The following is a 12,909-nucleotide window of genomic DNA, read 5'->3' on the forward strand; positions in this document are numbered from 1 at the left end:
TAGCACGTTTTACTATTTTGCAAGTTTACGGTAAGTTTTAGCTCGCTGCTGATTATTCACGCGGCTAGCGGCGGCAAGCGTGTTCTGAAAGTGGTCGAAACCATGGTAAATAGGCACTGGTGCGGTTGAACCGTGGTAAAAGACGTCTCCGTGGTTGAGCGGGAGCGACCAAAGGAATGTGCAATCGTGTGGGTAACATGTCGGATGCGATCGTACCAGCACTAAAGCACCGGATCCCATCAGAACTCCGAAGTCAAGCGTGCTTGGGCGAGAGTAGTACTAGGATGGGTGACCTCCTGGGAAGTCCTCGTGTTGCATTCCCTTTTTAAATTTTTTTGCGCCGCGTGCAAAACAAAACGCACGTGCGCGACATATGTTTAGCACTTTTTATTATTTTGCACGTTTACGGTAAGTTTTAGCACGCTGCTCATTATTCACGCGTCTAGCGGCGGCAAGCGTGTTCTGAAAGGGGCCGAATCCATGGTAAATAGGCACTGGTGCGGTTGAACCGTGGTAAAACTCGTCTCCGTGGTTGAGCGGGAGTGGCCAACGAAATGTGCAATCATGTGTGTAGTGGAGCTAGGAGGGGCAAGCATAAGGGACGAAGACGGGGGTAACATGTTTAATGTGATCATACTAGCACTAAAGTACCGGATCCTATCAGAACTCCGAAGTTAAGCGTGCTTGGGCGAGAGTAGTACTAGGATGGGTGACCACCTGGGAAGTACTCGTGTTGCATTCCCTTTTTAATTTTTTTTGCGCCGCATGCAAAACAAAACGCACGTGCGGGACATATGTTTAGCACGTTTTATTATTTTGCACGTTTATGGTAAGTTTTAGCTCGCTGCTCATTATTCACGCGTCTAGCGGCGGCAAGCATGTTCTGAAAGGGGTCGAAACCATGGTAAATAGGCACTGGTGCGGTTGAACCGTGGTAAAACTCGTCACCGTAGTTGAGCGGGAGCGGCCAAAGGAATGTGCAATCGTGTGTGTAGTGGAGCTGGGAGGGGCAAGCATAAGGGACGAAGACGGGGGTAACATGTCGGATGCGATCATACCAGCACTAAAGCACCGGATCCCATCCGAACTCCGAAGTTAAGCGTGCTTTGGCGAGAGTAGTACTAGGATGGTGACCTCCTGGGAAGTCCTCGTGTTGCATTCCCTTTTTAATTTTTTTGCGCCGCGTGCAAAACAAAACGCACGTGCGCGACATATGTTTAGCACGTTTTATTATTTTGCACGTTTACGGTAAGTTTTAGCTCGCTGCTCATTATTCACGCGTCTAGCGGCGGCAAGCGTGTTCTGAAAGGGGTCGAAACCATGGTAAATAGGCACTGGTGCGGTTGAACCGTGGTAAAACTCTTCTCCGTGGTTGAGCGGGAGCGGCCAAAGGAATGTGCAATCGTGTGTGTACTGGAGCTGGGAGGGGCAAGCATAAGCGACGAAGACGGGGTAAACTTGTCGGATGCGATCATACCAGCACTAAAGCACCGGATCCCATTAGAACTCCGAAGTTAAGCGTGCTTGGCCGAGAGTAGTACTAGGATGGGTGACCTCCTGGGAAGTCCTGCGGTTGAACTGTGGTAAAACTCGTCTCCGTACTTGAGCGGTAGCGGCCAAAGGAATGTGCAATCGTGTGTGTAGTGGAGCTGGGAGGGGCAAGCATAAGGGACGAAGACGGGGGTAACATGTCGGATGCGATCATACTAGCACTAAAGCACCGGATCCCATCAGAACTCTGAAGTTAAGCGTGCTTGGGCGAGAGTAGTACTAGGTTGGGTGACCTCCTGGGAAGTCCTCGTGTTGCATTCCCTTTTTAATTTTTTTTGCGCCGCGTGCAAAACAAAACGCACATGCGCGACATATGTTTAGCACGTTTTATTATTTTGCACGTTTACGGTAAGTTTTAGCTCGCTGCTCATTATTCCCGCGTCTAGCGACGGCAAGCGTGTTCTGAAAGGGGTCGAAACCATGGTAAATAGGCACTGGTGTGGTTGAACCGTGGTAAAACCGGTCTCCGTAGTTGAGCGGGAGCGGCCAAAGGAATGTGCAATCGTGTGTGTAGTGGAGCTGGGAGGGGCAAGCATAAGGGACGAAGACGGGGGTAACATGTCGGATGCGATCGTACCGGCACTAAAGCACCGGATCCCATCTGAACTCCGAAGTTAAGCGTGCTTGGACGAGAGTAGTACTAGGATGGGTGACCTCCTGGGAAGTCCTCGTGTTGCATTCCCTTTTTAATTTTTTTGCGCCGCGTGCAAAACAAAACGCACGTGCGCGACATATGTTTAGCACGTTTTATTATTTTGCACGTTTACGGTAAGTTTTAGCTCGCTGCTCATTATTCACGCGCCTAGCGGCGGCAAGCGTGTTCTGAAAGGGGTCGAAACCATGGTAAATAGGCACTGGTGCGGTTGAACCGTGGTAAAACTAGTCTCCGTGGTTGAGCGGGAGCGGCCAAAGGAATGTGCAATCGTGTGTGTAGTGGAGCTGGGAGGGGCAAGCATAAGGGATGAAGACGGGGGTAACATATCGGATGCGATCGTACCAGCACTAAAGCACCGGATCCCATCAGAACTCTGAAGTTAAGCGTGCTTGGGCGAGAGTAGTACTAGGATGGTGACCTCCTGGGAAGTCCTCGTGTTGCATTCCCTTTTTAATTTTTTCTGCGCTGCGTGCAAAACAAAACGCACGTGCGCGACATATGTTTAGCACGTTTTACTATTTTGCACGTTTACGGTAAGTTTTAGCTCGCTGCTGATTATTCACGCGGCTAGCGGCGGCAAGCGTGTTCTGAAAGTGGTCGAAACCATGGTAAATAGGCACTGGTGCGGTTGAACCGTGGTAAAACACGTCTCCGTGGTTGAGCGGGAGCGACCAAAGGAATGTGCAATCGTGTGTGTAGTGGAGCTGGGAGGGGCAAGCATAAGGGACGAAGACGGGGGTAACATGTCGGATGCGATCGTACCAGCACTAAAGCACCGGATCCCATCAGAACTCCGAAGTCAAGCGTGCTTGGGCGAGAGTAGTACTAGGATGGGTGACCTCCTGGGAAGTCCTCGTGTTACATTCCCTTTTTAAATTTTTTTGCGCCGCCTGCAAAACAAAACGCATGTGCGCCACATATGTTTAGCACTTTTTATTATTTTGCACGTTTACGGTAAGTTTTAGCACGCTGCTCATTATTCACGCGTCTAGCGGCGGCAAGCGTGTTCTGAAAGGGGCCGAATCCATGGTAAATAGGCAGTGGTGCGGTTGAACCGTGGTAAAACTCGTCTCCGTGGTTGAGCGGGAGTGGCCAACGAAATGTGCAATCATGTGTGTAGTGGAGCTAGGAGGGGCAAGCATAAGGGACGAAGACGGGGGTAACATGTCGAATGTGATCATACTAGCACTAAAGCACCGGATCCTATCAGAACTCCGAAGTTAAGCGTGCTTGGGCGAGAGTAGTACTAGGATGGGTGACCACCTGGGAAGTACTCGTGTTGCATTCCCTTTTTAATTTTTTTTGCGCCGCATGCAAAACAAAACGCACGTGCGGGACATATGTTTAGCACGTTTTATTATTTTGCACGTTTATGGTAAGTTTTAGCTCGCTGCTCATTATTCACGCGTCTAGCGGCGGCAAGCATGTTCTGAAAGGGGTCGAAACCATGCTAAATAGGCACTGGTGCGGTTGAACCGTGGTAAAACTCGTCACCGTAGTTGAGCGGGAGCGGCCAAAGGAATGTGCAATCGTGTGTGTAGTGGAGCTGGGAGGGGCAAGCATAAGGGACGAAGACGGGGGTAACATGTCGGATGCGATCATACCAGCACTAAAGCACCGGATCCCATCCGAACTCCGAAGTTAAGCGTGCTTTGGCGAGAGTAGTACTAGGATGGTGACCTCCTGGGAAGTCCTCGTGTTGCATTCCCTTTTTAATTTTTTTGCGCCGCGTGCAAAACAAAACGCACGTGCGCGACATATGTTTAGCACGTTTTATTATTTTGCACGTTTACGGTAAGTTTTAGCTCGCTGCTCATTATTCACGCGTCTAGCGGCGGCAAGCGTGTTCTGAAAGGGGTCGAAACCATGGTAAATAGGCACTGGTGCGGTTGAACCGTGGTAAAACTCTTCTCCGTGGTTGAGCGGGAGCGGCCAAAGGAATGTGCAATCGTGTGTGTAGTGGAGCTGGGAGGGGCAAGCATAAGGGACGAAGACGGGGGTAACATGTCGGATGCGATCATACCAGCACTAAAGCACCGGATCCCATCAGAACTGCAAAGTTAAGCATGCTTGGGCGAGAGTAGTACTAGGATGGGTGACCACTTGGGAAGTACTCGTGTTGCATTCCCTTTTTAATTTTTTTGCGCCGCATGCAAAACAAAACGCACGTGCGGGACATATGTTTAGCATGTTTTATTATTTTGCACGTTTACGGTAAGTTTTAGCTCGCTGCTCATTATTCACGCATATAGCGGCGGCAAGCGTGTTCTGAAAGGTGTCGAAACCATGGTAAATAGGCACTGGTGCGGTTGAACCGTGGTAAAACTCGTCTCCGTAGTTGAGTGGGAGCGGCCAAAGGAATGTGCAATCGTGTGCGTAGTGGAGCTGGGAGGGGCAAGCATAAGGGACGAAGACGGGGGTAACATGTCGGATGCGGTCACACCTGCACTAAAGCAACGGATCCCATCAGAACTCCGAAGTTAAGCGTGCTTGGGCGAGGGTAGTACTAGGATGGGTGACCACCTGGGAAGTACTCGTGTCGCATTCCCTTTTTAATTTTTTTTGCGCCGCGTGCAAAACAAAAAGCACGTGCGGGACATATGTTTAGCACGTTTTATTATTTTGCACGTTTATGGTAAGTTTTAGCTCACTGCTCATTATTCACGCGTCTAGCGGCGGCTAGCGTGTTCTGAAAGGGGTCGAAACCATGGTAAATAGGCACTGGTGCGGTTGAACCGTGGTAAAACTCGTCTCCGTAGTTGAGCGGGAGCGGCCAAAGGAATGTGCAATCGCGTGTGTAGTGGAGCTGGGAGGGGCAAGCATAAGGGACGAAGACGGGGGTAACATGTCGGATGCGATCATACCAGCACTAAAGCACCGGATCCCATCAGAACTCCGAAGTTAAGCGTGCTTTGGCGAGAGTAGTTCTAGGATGGTGACCTCCTGGGAAGTCCTCGTGTTGCATTCCCTTTTTAATTTTTTTGCGCCGCGTGCAAAACAAAACGCACGTGCGCGACATATGTTTAGCACGTTTTATTATTTTGCACGTTTACGGTAAGTTTTAGCTCGCTGCTCATTATTCACGCGTCTAGCGGCGGCAAGCGTGTTCTGAAAGGGGTCGAAACCATGGTTCTACCGCTGAGCTACATGTGCTGGAAGGTTGGATCATGCAGTTAAACAGGGAACCCACCATCCCTGATGTTTGGTATGGCCTGGTAAATTTGGGGGTTATTCTGCCAAAAGCTTCTATACCATAATGCACTCTCATTTGCCCATGGTACAACCTTGCAAATGGTTGTGGCAGAGTAGGTGCACTATGAAGATCAAGGTCTTTGGATGGTTGTTATTCTTTGACAGGCTCAACACAAAGGATATGTTGGTTAGAAGACATTGGAGATCAAGTCAGGAGGATAATCTTTGTCTCATCTGCAATGAATATGTGTATGAGGACAGACTCCATTTGTTCTTCAATTGCAAGTTCAGCACTAGGGTTTGGAATTATTTGGGCATTGATTGGACTGGTGGCTCTGATATTGAAGGGTGTATCATCCATGCTCGGTCCAGCTTCAGACGTCCTTTTTTCTTTGAAGTTATGCTAACAGTTGCATGGAATATTTGGATTCTCGGAAATGGCCGAACATTCAGAGCTGAGAGAGCCACATTCAGTGCATGGAAATGTAAATTCATCCATGATATCTCTCTATTAGCTTATAGGGTGAAGGGCAATATGAAACCCCAACTTTTGGCTTGGATTGATTCTCTGTTGTAAAGCAGGTAGGCTTAGTTAGGCATAGATAGGTCTTTATTCCTAGCTTTTGTATATAGTTTTCTGGTTTTGTACAGTTCTCTTTTGATTCAATAAAGGGCTGCGGGGCTTTTGCCTCACAGTAAATATTAAAAAAACATGGTAAATAGGCACTGGTGCGGTTGAACCGTGGTAAACTCGTCTCCGTAGTTGAGCGGGAGCGGCCAAAGGAATGTGCAATCGTGTGTGTAGTGGAGCTGGGAGGGGCAAGCATAAGGGACAAAGACGGGGGTAACATGTCGGATGCGATCATACCAGCACTGAAGCACCGGATCCCATCAGAACTCCGAAGTTAAGCGTGCTTGGGGCGAGAGTAGAACTAGGATGGGTGACCTCCTCGGAAGTCCTCGTGTTGCATTCCCTTTTTAATTTGTTTTGCGCCGCGTGCAAAACAAAACGCACGTGCACGACATATGTTTAGCACGTTTTATTATTTTGCACGTTTGCGGTAAGTTTTAGCTCGCTGCTCATTATGCACGCGTCTAGCGGCAGCAAGCGTATTCTGAAAGGGGTCGAAACCATGGTAAATAGGCACTGGTACGGTTGAACCGTGGTAAACTCGTCTCCGTAGTAGAGCGGGAGCGGCCAAAGGAATGTGCAATCGTGTGTGTAGTGGAGCTGGGAGGGGCAAGCATAAGGGACGAAGACGGGGGTAACATGTCGGATGCGATCATACCAGCACTAAAGCACCGGATCCCATCAGAACTCTGAAGTTAAGCGTGCTTGGGCGAGAGTAGTACTAGGATGGGTGACCTCTTGGGAAGTCCTCGTGTTGCATTCCCTTTCTAATTTTTTTTGCGCCGCGTGCAAAAAAAAACGCACGTGCGCGACATATGTTTAGCACGTTCCATTATTTTGCACGTTTGCGGTAAGTTTTAGCTCGCTGCTCATTATTCACGCGTCTAGCGGCAGCAAGCGTGTTCCGAAAGGGGTCAAAACGATGGTAAATAGGCACTGGTGCGGTTGAACCATGGGAAACTCATCTCCGTAGTTGAGCGGGAGCGGCCAAAGTGTCGGTGGGAAACGACACCTATGGGATCACAGGAATCCCTACTACGGTTGTTGGGGCGCATGGTTCCAAGAAGAGGAGGATTAGTAATCAGCACAAGGATCGTTTACCCAGGTTCAGGCCGCGAGGATGCGTAAAACCCTAGTCCTGCTTTGGTGGATGTATTGAGTGTTCTTGAGCCTTCCAACTAGCTACGGTGGCTGGGTCGTTCCAAAGAGCCGAATCCTTCTCCAGTACGCCATGGGCCTCCTTTTATAGTCGAAAGGGGCTGCCACAGTGGCACACAGGACGTGGAAAGGCGTACAGTGCTACGAGCTTATCGCTCGTATTACAGGACAAGACACATTTAATGCATCGCTTAGGTGTCCCCTTGCTTTATTGGGGACGGGAACGAGGCCCATCCCGTCCGTCGCTGCTCCTCCTTGCTTCGACACGCGCCCTCGTCAGCGATGCATGCGGCGCCATGTAGGCAGGCAGGCAGCTGAGGTGGCGCGGTGGCAAAGTCTTCACGAAGATGTGCATGCCACCATGCAGGCGCTTGCTGAGTTGGCCGGGGAGCTGCATGTTGCCATGCAGGTGCCTGCCCAGCTGCATGCGAACGACGGTGGAGACTTGGCTGGGGCGGGCCTGGAGGTGGACCTGCTGGCGCCCTTGGCGAGGGCCTTGCCGGGTTGGCCTTGCAAGGGCCTCGCCGTGGCGTGCTGTTGTCCCCGGCAAGGATCTTGCCGGGGGTCTTGTGGCTCCCCTCGACAAGGATCTTGCCGAGGATCGTTGTCTTTTAATCCTTATCTGATCTTGAATATTCCTTGTCTTCACAAAGATCTGCATGCCACCATGGAGGTGCCTCCCGAGCCCTGGCCCAACGTGGTTGATGGTTTTGGAGACCATGGGCTCAAGGGTGGTGCGTCCGCTGGTGTTGGACGAGCCGCCCCGACAAGGGCCTTGCCGGGGCCGCGGAGGCTGCCCGGCAAGGGTCTTGCCGGGGGAACCTGCTTCGTCTCTCTGCTCTTTTGTGGTCTCGGCCTTGGCGTTGCCTTGATCGTCTTGTGCTTTGGTTTTACCTCGGTTCACCTCCCCTGTTCTGCTCGGTGCGGCCGTGGGCGCGGCTCTGACTGTCCGTGCACAGGTAAAGGGGTACAAAGGTGCGCCCCTTCTTTTTTACACCGACTGGAGCCCCCGGGCCTGGGCCACACATAAGCGCGACATGTTGTTGGGCCAGACGCAAAACGGTGCGCAGGCGGGAACGGCGGTTTTCACCGCGGTAATTTTCCGTCTGCTGCACTTGCCCACGACCTGTGTTGAATGCGTGACGTGGAGGGGTGCGCGTGACGTGGGCGGCATGCGTGGGGCGGTTCCCGCATGCATGCGTCACATCGTGGTAAAGAGGTGGCTCGCGCCTTCCCCGTATAAAGAGGGAGGCATGGAGGCGCAGCTCATTTACTGGATGGACTCGGGTCGCAGTCTTTAAGTTGCCCACGCACCCCTGATCACGGGGCGGGGAATGGTCGCCTCACCCGTCCTTTCGACCCTGCACGCTCTCCACACGTCCTTCATGCAGGTGGCGAGCTGTGGAGGCGGGAAACCGGGCCGTCGCTGGTTGGGGCAGCGGGTCGGTCCCGATTCCCTGCGCCCCCGATGGTTGGATTGCCTGAGCGGGGCGGCCGAGCCCCGGCACCACCCCTTTATAAGGAGAGGGAAGGGGGGGATGGCACTCCGCACTCTTCTATCCTCTCCTGCTTCTGCTTCTTCCTCTCATTTGCCATGGAGAATGGGAACCCTGGCCCCTCGACGGTGGCGGCGTGGGTCGCCGCTCGACAACGCGCCCCATCCTCCTCCTCCTAAGCCCGCGGTGGCGGAGCCGGCCGCGAGGGGAAGAGGGAGGGGGCGAGGCCGTGGGCGAGGTCGTGGTGCCCGGGGAAGAGGAGCACGGGGCGGCGCGCCGGCCTCGCCCCCGCCAATGATGCCTTTCCCGATGGAGGGTCATGTTGGAGACTAGCCTCGCGAATTCTTTATCAGGCTGCGCCGGCCTCCGCATCGTCGTCTTTGTCTTCCCGCCCCGTTTGCTCGGGAGATGGAGCGTGACCCACCCCAGACCCTCAGATTGCACATGAGTGGCTGTGGGAATGGGGGCACGCGGGTCGACGTCGACTTCCCGGCTCCTCGGGTCATGTACCTCCGCCGTGGATGGAAGACGTTCTCTCGCATCCACAGCCTGACGGCGGGGCTCGTCCTCTACTTCAAATTAATGGAGGACGGCCTGCTCTCCGTCAAGGTCTTCGGGGATCTTGGAACTCGCCTGAAGTGCTGCGTGGAGAGCTCCTCCGACGGGGATTCCGACGATGGAAGCTCTTCCTCGAGCGAAAGTGACAAGGAGGACAGCGGGGCAGATGACGGGGACGAGTCCGACTAGGCGTCGGACGTCCCGCGCCTGGGCGGGTGCGGCAGCAGCAACATCTGCACCTGGCCGCTCCTCCGGCGGAGTTTTGCCTGGGGAGGGGCCAGCTCCTTGAACTTCTCGGGGCCGTCTCCTTGGGCGGCTGGCGTCGGGGGGCTGCGGAAGAGGAAGAGGGCGGGCGGCAGGGACGTCAACTCGGAGTACGCGGACACCGACGCCTTCGTCGCGTGTTCGGCGACCTGCCGCCTCGTCTTCCAGCTCCTTTCCCGGCACCGTCATCACCGACCCATCCGTGGGCGGCCACCGAGGTGTTCTGTTGGTGCTTTCTGCTGCTCGTAGTTTGCCTAGGCGCCCCTTTTTCCCTTTTGCCTCCTTGACCTGCCTCCCGAGGAGAGGGACAAGAAAGGGATCACAGGCATCTCATCTCTTTTTTAATCTGTAAGCCTTCGGGTCTTGTTAAATTTAAAGCTTGTAATCCCCCTTGTTCATGTTTTTCTTTCCGTACGAACTATACCTGTATGGGACATTTTTAATGAAAAAGGGTGCTTCCGTGTTCTTCGTGCATGAGCGAGGCCCATGCCAAGGATGAATCCTTGCTATTTTCATAATAAATGCTATCGCCCGGCAACAGGCCTTGCCGTTTTTCTTCTTTGGCCGACCGTTCTCGCGCTTTTGGCGGAGGCAGGGGCGAAGTAGAGTTAGGCTCCTCGTTCATCTCTTCGCCATCGCAACTACTACCAAATTCTGACCCAGGAAGTTACTCTCGGGCATAGGGAAAAAGGGAGTATGGTGGTTTTAACATAAACGAGGCTTCACATGTCCCAGTTCCATACGGAAACGTACATCAGGGGGATGGAAAATTTATCTGAATCAGCAGCCCCCGGCAACCTTGGCTCGCCGTGGTTGGATCCTTACATCTTCAGCCCCCGGCAGCCTTGCCTTGCCGGGGTCGGAGCGTCAGTTCGTTCTCCTTTTCCCAAGTGGCTCAGCAGAAGTGCCCTGCGAACCAAAGAAAACAAAAAAGACGCACACCCGACCTCTAGGCTAGGGGTTAGTCGCCGCTAAGCACTATCAACCCTAACCGAGGAAGAGACTCAACCTAGCATGCATGCTATAACTTAGGGCGCCAGCGCTTCGTTTATTTATGCTCAGGGTCTGCGCCTGGCTTTGTACAGAGGGTTACATGCCTTGCCGGCAAAGATTGTACAAAAGGTGGCTCGCCGGGGGGCCCGGCAAGCCGCGCCTTATGGGTAAAACTTGCGAAGATGCTCGATGTTACAAGAATTACTCACTGGGACAGCATCTTCGGTCTCCAGGCGGACGGCGCCGGGCCTGGTGACTCGTATTACCCGATTAGGGCCTTCCCACTTCGGCGTCAACTTTTTGGTATTCTTGGCTGACAAAACGCGCCGAAGAACAAGGTCGCCTTCCTCAAAGCTTTGGGCATGAACCTTGCGGCTATGGTAGCGGCGCAAGGCTTGCTGGTAGCATGCTGCTCTCACAGCCGCCCGAAGACGATTTTCCTCAAGGAGCATTGCGTCATCTTGCCGCAACTGCTCTTGCTCAAGCTCATCATAAGCAAGCACTCGAGGTGACCCATATATGAGTTCCGTGGGGAGAACTGCCTCTGCCCCATATACTAGGGCAAAGGGTGTCTGACCGGCGGCTTGATTTGGCGTCGTCCTGATCGACCAAAGAACCACCGGCAACTCATCAATCCAGCGCCTTCCGCTCTTGTGCAGCTTGTCAAAGGTCTTCGTTCTCAGGCCTCGCAACACTTCAGCATTCGCCCTCTCCGCTTGGCCGTTGCTCCGGGGGTGTGCCACGGAAGCAAAAAAGACCTTGCTGCCGAGGTCTTGAACGTACTGCATGAAGGTGTGGCTCGTGAAATGCGTGTCGTTGTCGGTGATAATTCTGCTTGGCACACCAAAGTGGCAGACCAGTCCCTTGAAGAACTTGACGGCTGACTGTGCTGTCACCTTTCTCACTGCTTCCACTTCCGGCCACTTTGTGAACTTGTCGATTGCAATGTACAAGTACTCAAAGCCCCCAACAGCACGGGGGAAGGGGCCCAGTATATCAAGCCCCCAGACCGAGAATGGCTAGGAGAGAGGGATTGTTTGAAGGGTTTGAGCTGGTTGATGAAGCTTCTTTGAATGGAACTGACATGCTTCACACTTGGTTACTAGTGTCATCGCATCCTAGAGGGCGGTGGGCCAGAAGAAACCTTGCCGGAACGCCTTGCCAGCAAGGGCCCTCGACCCTATGTGGGAGCCACATATGCCTCCATGTATCTCCGCCAACAGCTCCGGTCCTTCCTCCCGGGGGATGCACTTCAATTTCACACCGTTCGGCCTCCTCCTGTACAGGACGTCGTCGACGAACTAGTACAGGGCAGACCGACGAGCTACTTTTTCTGCTTCTTCCTGCTCCTCAGGAAGCTCCCCTGTTTGGAGGAATCGGATGGTATGCTGCGCCCATGCCGGAGCCTGGGGCTCGATGGCAAGGACCAAAGGCATCACTTCTGCCATGGGAGTGGCTGTCTCCACGGCCAGGGGTTGACGCCCTGCCGGAGCCAGTTGCACTTTGGAAGGCTTAGTGTGCACGGCAACATCCTTGCCGGCAGTCCCAGGGGGCTCGGCGGGAAAGTACTTGCCGGGACCTGACTTCCTCCGCTTGTTCTGCCCTATTGATTGTTCGACGGATGGCTGAGTTAACTGGAGCAAAAAGGTACCTGGTTCCACAGGTAGCTTGAATGCGGCACGCTTCGATAGGTAACCGGCGATGTCGTTCTCCGCTCGGGGAACGTGCTCTGCCTGGATACCGTCAAAGCGCTCCTCCAGCTTCCTCACTTCATCTACGTAGGTCTCCATCAATGGGCTCTGGTAATCCTTGTTGACTTACCTGACGACAAGCTGCGAGTCACCCCTGACGATGAGCTTCTTCACCCCGAGGTCTGCCGCGATTCTGAGAATGGCAAGCAGCCCCTCATACTCAGCAGTGTTTTTTGTGGACATCTCCCTGGGAAAGTGCATCTGGATCACATACTTGAGGTGCTCTCTGGTGGGTGCGACAAGCAGCACACCGGCACCAGCGCCTTGTAGCGATAAAGCCCCATCAACGTACATGACCCAGTCGCAGTCTGCTTCCTTGCCGAGGAGAGCGGTCTCCTGGATTTCTTCGTCGAGCGTTGAGGTCCATTCTGCAATGAACTCCGCCAAGACTCCACTCTGGATTGTCGAGGTACTTTCAAACTTCAACCCAAAACTTGACAACTCCAGGGCCCGTTCCACAATCCTTCCGGTCGCATCTGGGTTATGCAGTATCCGTTGCAATGGGAGGTGGGTGACGATAGTGATCTCATGGGCTTGGAAGGAATGACGCAGCTTCCTCGAGGCCATAAGGAGGCCGAAGAGCAATTTCTGCACACCGGAGTACCTCGACCTAGGCCCCTGCAAGAGGGAGCTGACAAAGTAAACCGGGTGCTGCATCAT

The 12,909-nt window shown here is 53.4% G+C and overlaps 15 non-coding genes across 15 annotated transcripts; all 15 read left to right on the forward strand.

The window, feature by feature from the left end:
- Nucleotides 1–202: 202 nt before the first annotated feature.
- LOC123183828 (5S ribosomal RNA) lies at nucleotides 203–321 on the forward strand. The gene has a single exon (XR_006492822.1). It is a non-coding gene; the product is annotated as a 5S ribosomal RNA (ribosomal RNA).
- A 302-nt stretch (nucleotides 322–623) lies between these two features.
- LOC123183586 (5S ribosomal RNA) lies at nucleotides 624–742 on the forward strand. Its single transcript, XR_006492649.1, has one exon. It is a non-coding gene; the product is annotated as a 5S ribosomal RNA (ribosomal RNA).
- Nucleotides 743–1,044: 302 nt separating this feature from the next.
- Nucleotides 1,045–1,162, forward strand: LOC123183561 (5S ribosomal RNA). Its single transcript, XR_006492623.1, has one exon. It is a non-coding gene; the product is annotated as a 5S ribosomal RNA (ribosomal RNA).
- A 301-nt stretch (nucleotides 1,163–1,463) lies between these two features.
- On the forward strand, nucleotides 1,464–1,582 carry LOC123183668 (5S ribosomal RNA). The gene has a single exon (XR_006492726.1). It is a non-coding gene; the product is annotated as a 5S ribosomal RNA (ribosomal RNA).
- A 111-nt stretch (nucleotides 1,583–1,693) lies between these two features.
- Nucleotides 1,694–1,812, forward strand: LOC123183479 (5S ribosomal RNA). The gene has a single exon (XR_006492545.1). It is a non-coding gene; the product is annotated as a 5S ribosomal RNA (ribosomal RNA).
- Nucleotides 1,813–2,114: 302 nt separating this feature from the next.
- On the forward strand, nucleotides 2,115–2,233 carry LOC123183885 (5S ribosomal RNA). Its single transcript, XR_006492873.1, has one exon. It is a non-coding gene; the product is annotated as a 5S ribosomal RNA (ribosomal RNA).
- Nucleotides 2,234–2,534: 301 nt separating this feature from the next.
- Nucleotides 2,535–2,652, forward strand: LOC123183577 (5S ribosomal RNA). The gene has a single exon (XR_006492640.1). It is a non-coding gene; the product is annotated as a 5S ribosomal RNA (ribosomal RNA).
- Nucleotides 2,653–2,954: 302 nt separating this feature from the next.
- LOC123183520 (5S ribosomal RNA) lies at nucleotides 2,955–3,073 on the forward strand. Its single transcript, XR_006492585.1, has one exon. It is a non-coding gene; the product is annotated as a 5S ribosomal RNA (ribosomal RNA).
- Nucleotides 3,074–3,375: 302 nt separating this feature from the next.
- Nucleotides 3,376–3,494, forward strand: LOC123183524 (5S ribosomal RNA). The gene has a single exon (XR_006492589.1). It is a non-coding gene; the product is annotated as a 5S ribosomal RNA (ribosomal RNA).
- Nucleotides 3,495–3,796: 302 nt separating this feature from the next.
- LOC123183562 (5S ribosomal RNA) lies at nucleotides 3,797–3,914 on the forward strand. The gene has a single exon (XR_006492625.1). It is a non-coding gene; the product is annotated as a 5S ribosomal RNA (ribosomal RNA).
- A 301-nt stretch (nucleotides 3,915–4,215) lies between these two features.
- LOC123183620 (5S ribosomal RNA) lies at nucleotides 4,216–4,334 on the forward strand. Its single transcript, XR_006492681.1, has one exon. It is a non-coding gene; the product is annotated as a 5S ribosomal RNA (ribosomal RNA).
- Nucleotides 4,335–4,635: 301 nt separating this feature from the next.
- On the forward strand, nucleotides 4,636–4,754 carry LOC123183547 (5S ribosomal RNA). Its single transcript, XR_006492610.1, has one exon. It is a non-coding gene; the product is annotated as a 5S ribosomal RNA (ribosomal RNA).
- Nucleotides 4,755–5,056: 302 nt separating this feature from the next.
- Nucleotides 5,057–5,174, forward strand: LOC123183622 (5S ribosomal RNA). Its single transcript, XR_006492683.1, has one exon. It is a non-coding gene; the product is annotated as a 5S ribosomal RNA (ribosomal RNA).
- A 1,078-nt stretch (nucleotides 5,175–6,252) lies between these two features.
- LOC123183598 (5S ribosomal RNA) lies at nucleotides 6,253–6,372 on the forward strand. The gene has a single exon (XR_006492661.1). It is a non-coding gene; the product is annotated as a 5S ribosomal RNA (ribosomal RNA).
- Nucleotides 6,373–6,673: 301 nt separating this feature from the next.
- LOC123183675 (5S ribosomal RNA) lies at nucleotides 6,674–6,792 on the forward strand. The gene has a single exon (XR_006492731.1). It is a non-coding gene; the product is annotated as a 5S ribosomal RNA (ribosomal RNA).
- Nucleotides 6,793–12,909: the final 6,117 nt, after the last annotated feature.

The sequence above is a fragment of the Triticum aestivum genome, chromosome 1D (genome assembly GCF_018294505.1).
Source record: "Triticum aestivum cultivar Chinese Spring chromosome 1D, IWGSC CS RefSeq v2.1, whole genome shotgun sequence".
NCBI classification, from domain to species: domain Eukaryota; kingdom Viridiplantae; phylum Streptophyta; class Magnoliopsida; order Poales; family Poaceae; genus Triticum; species Triticum aestivum.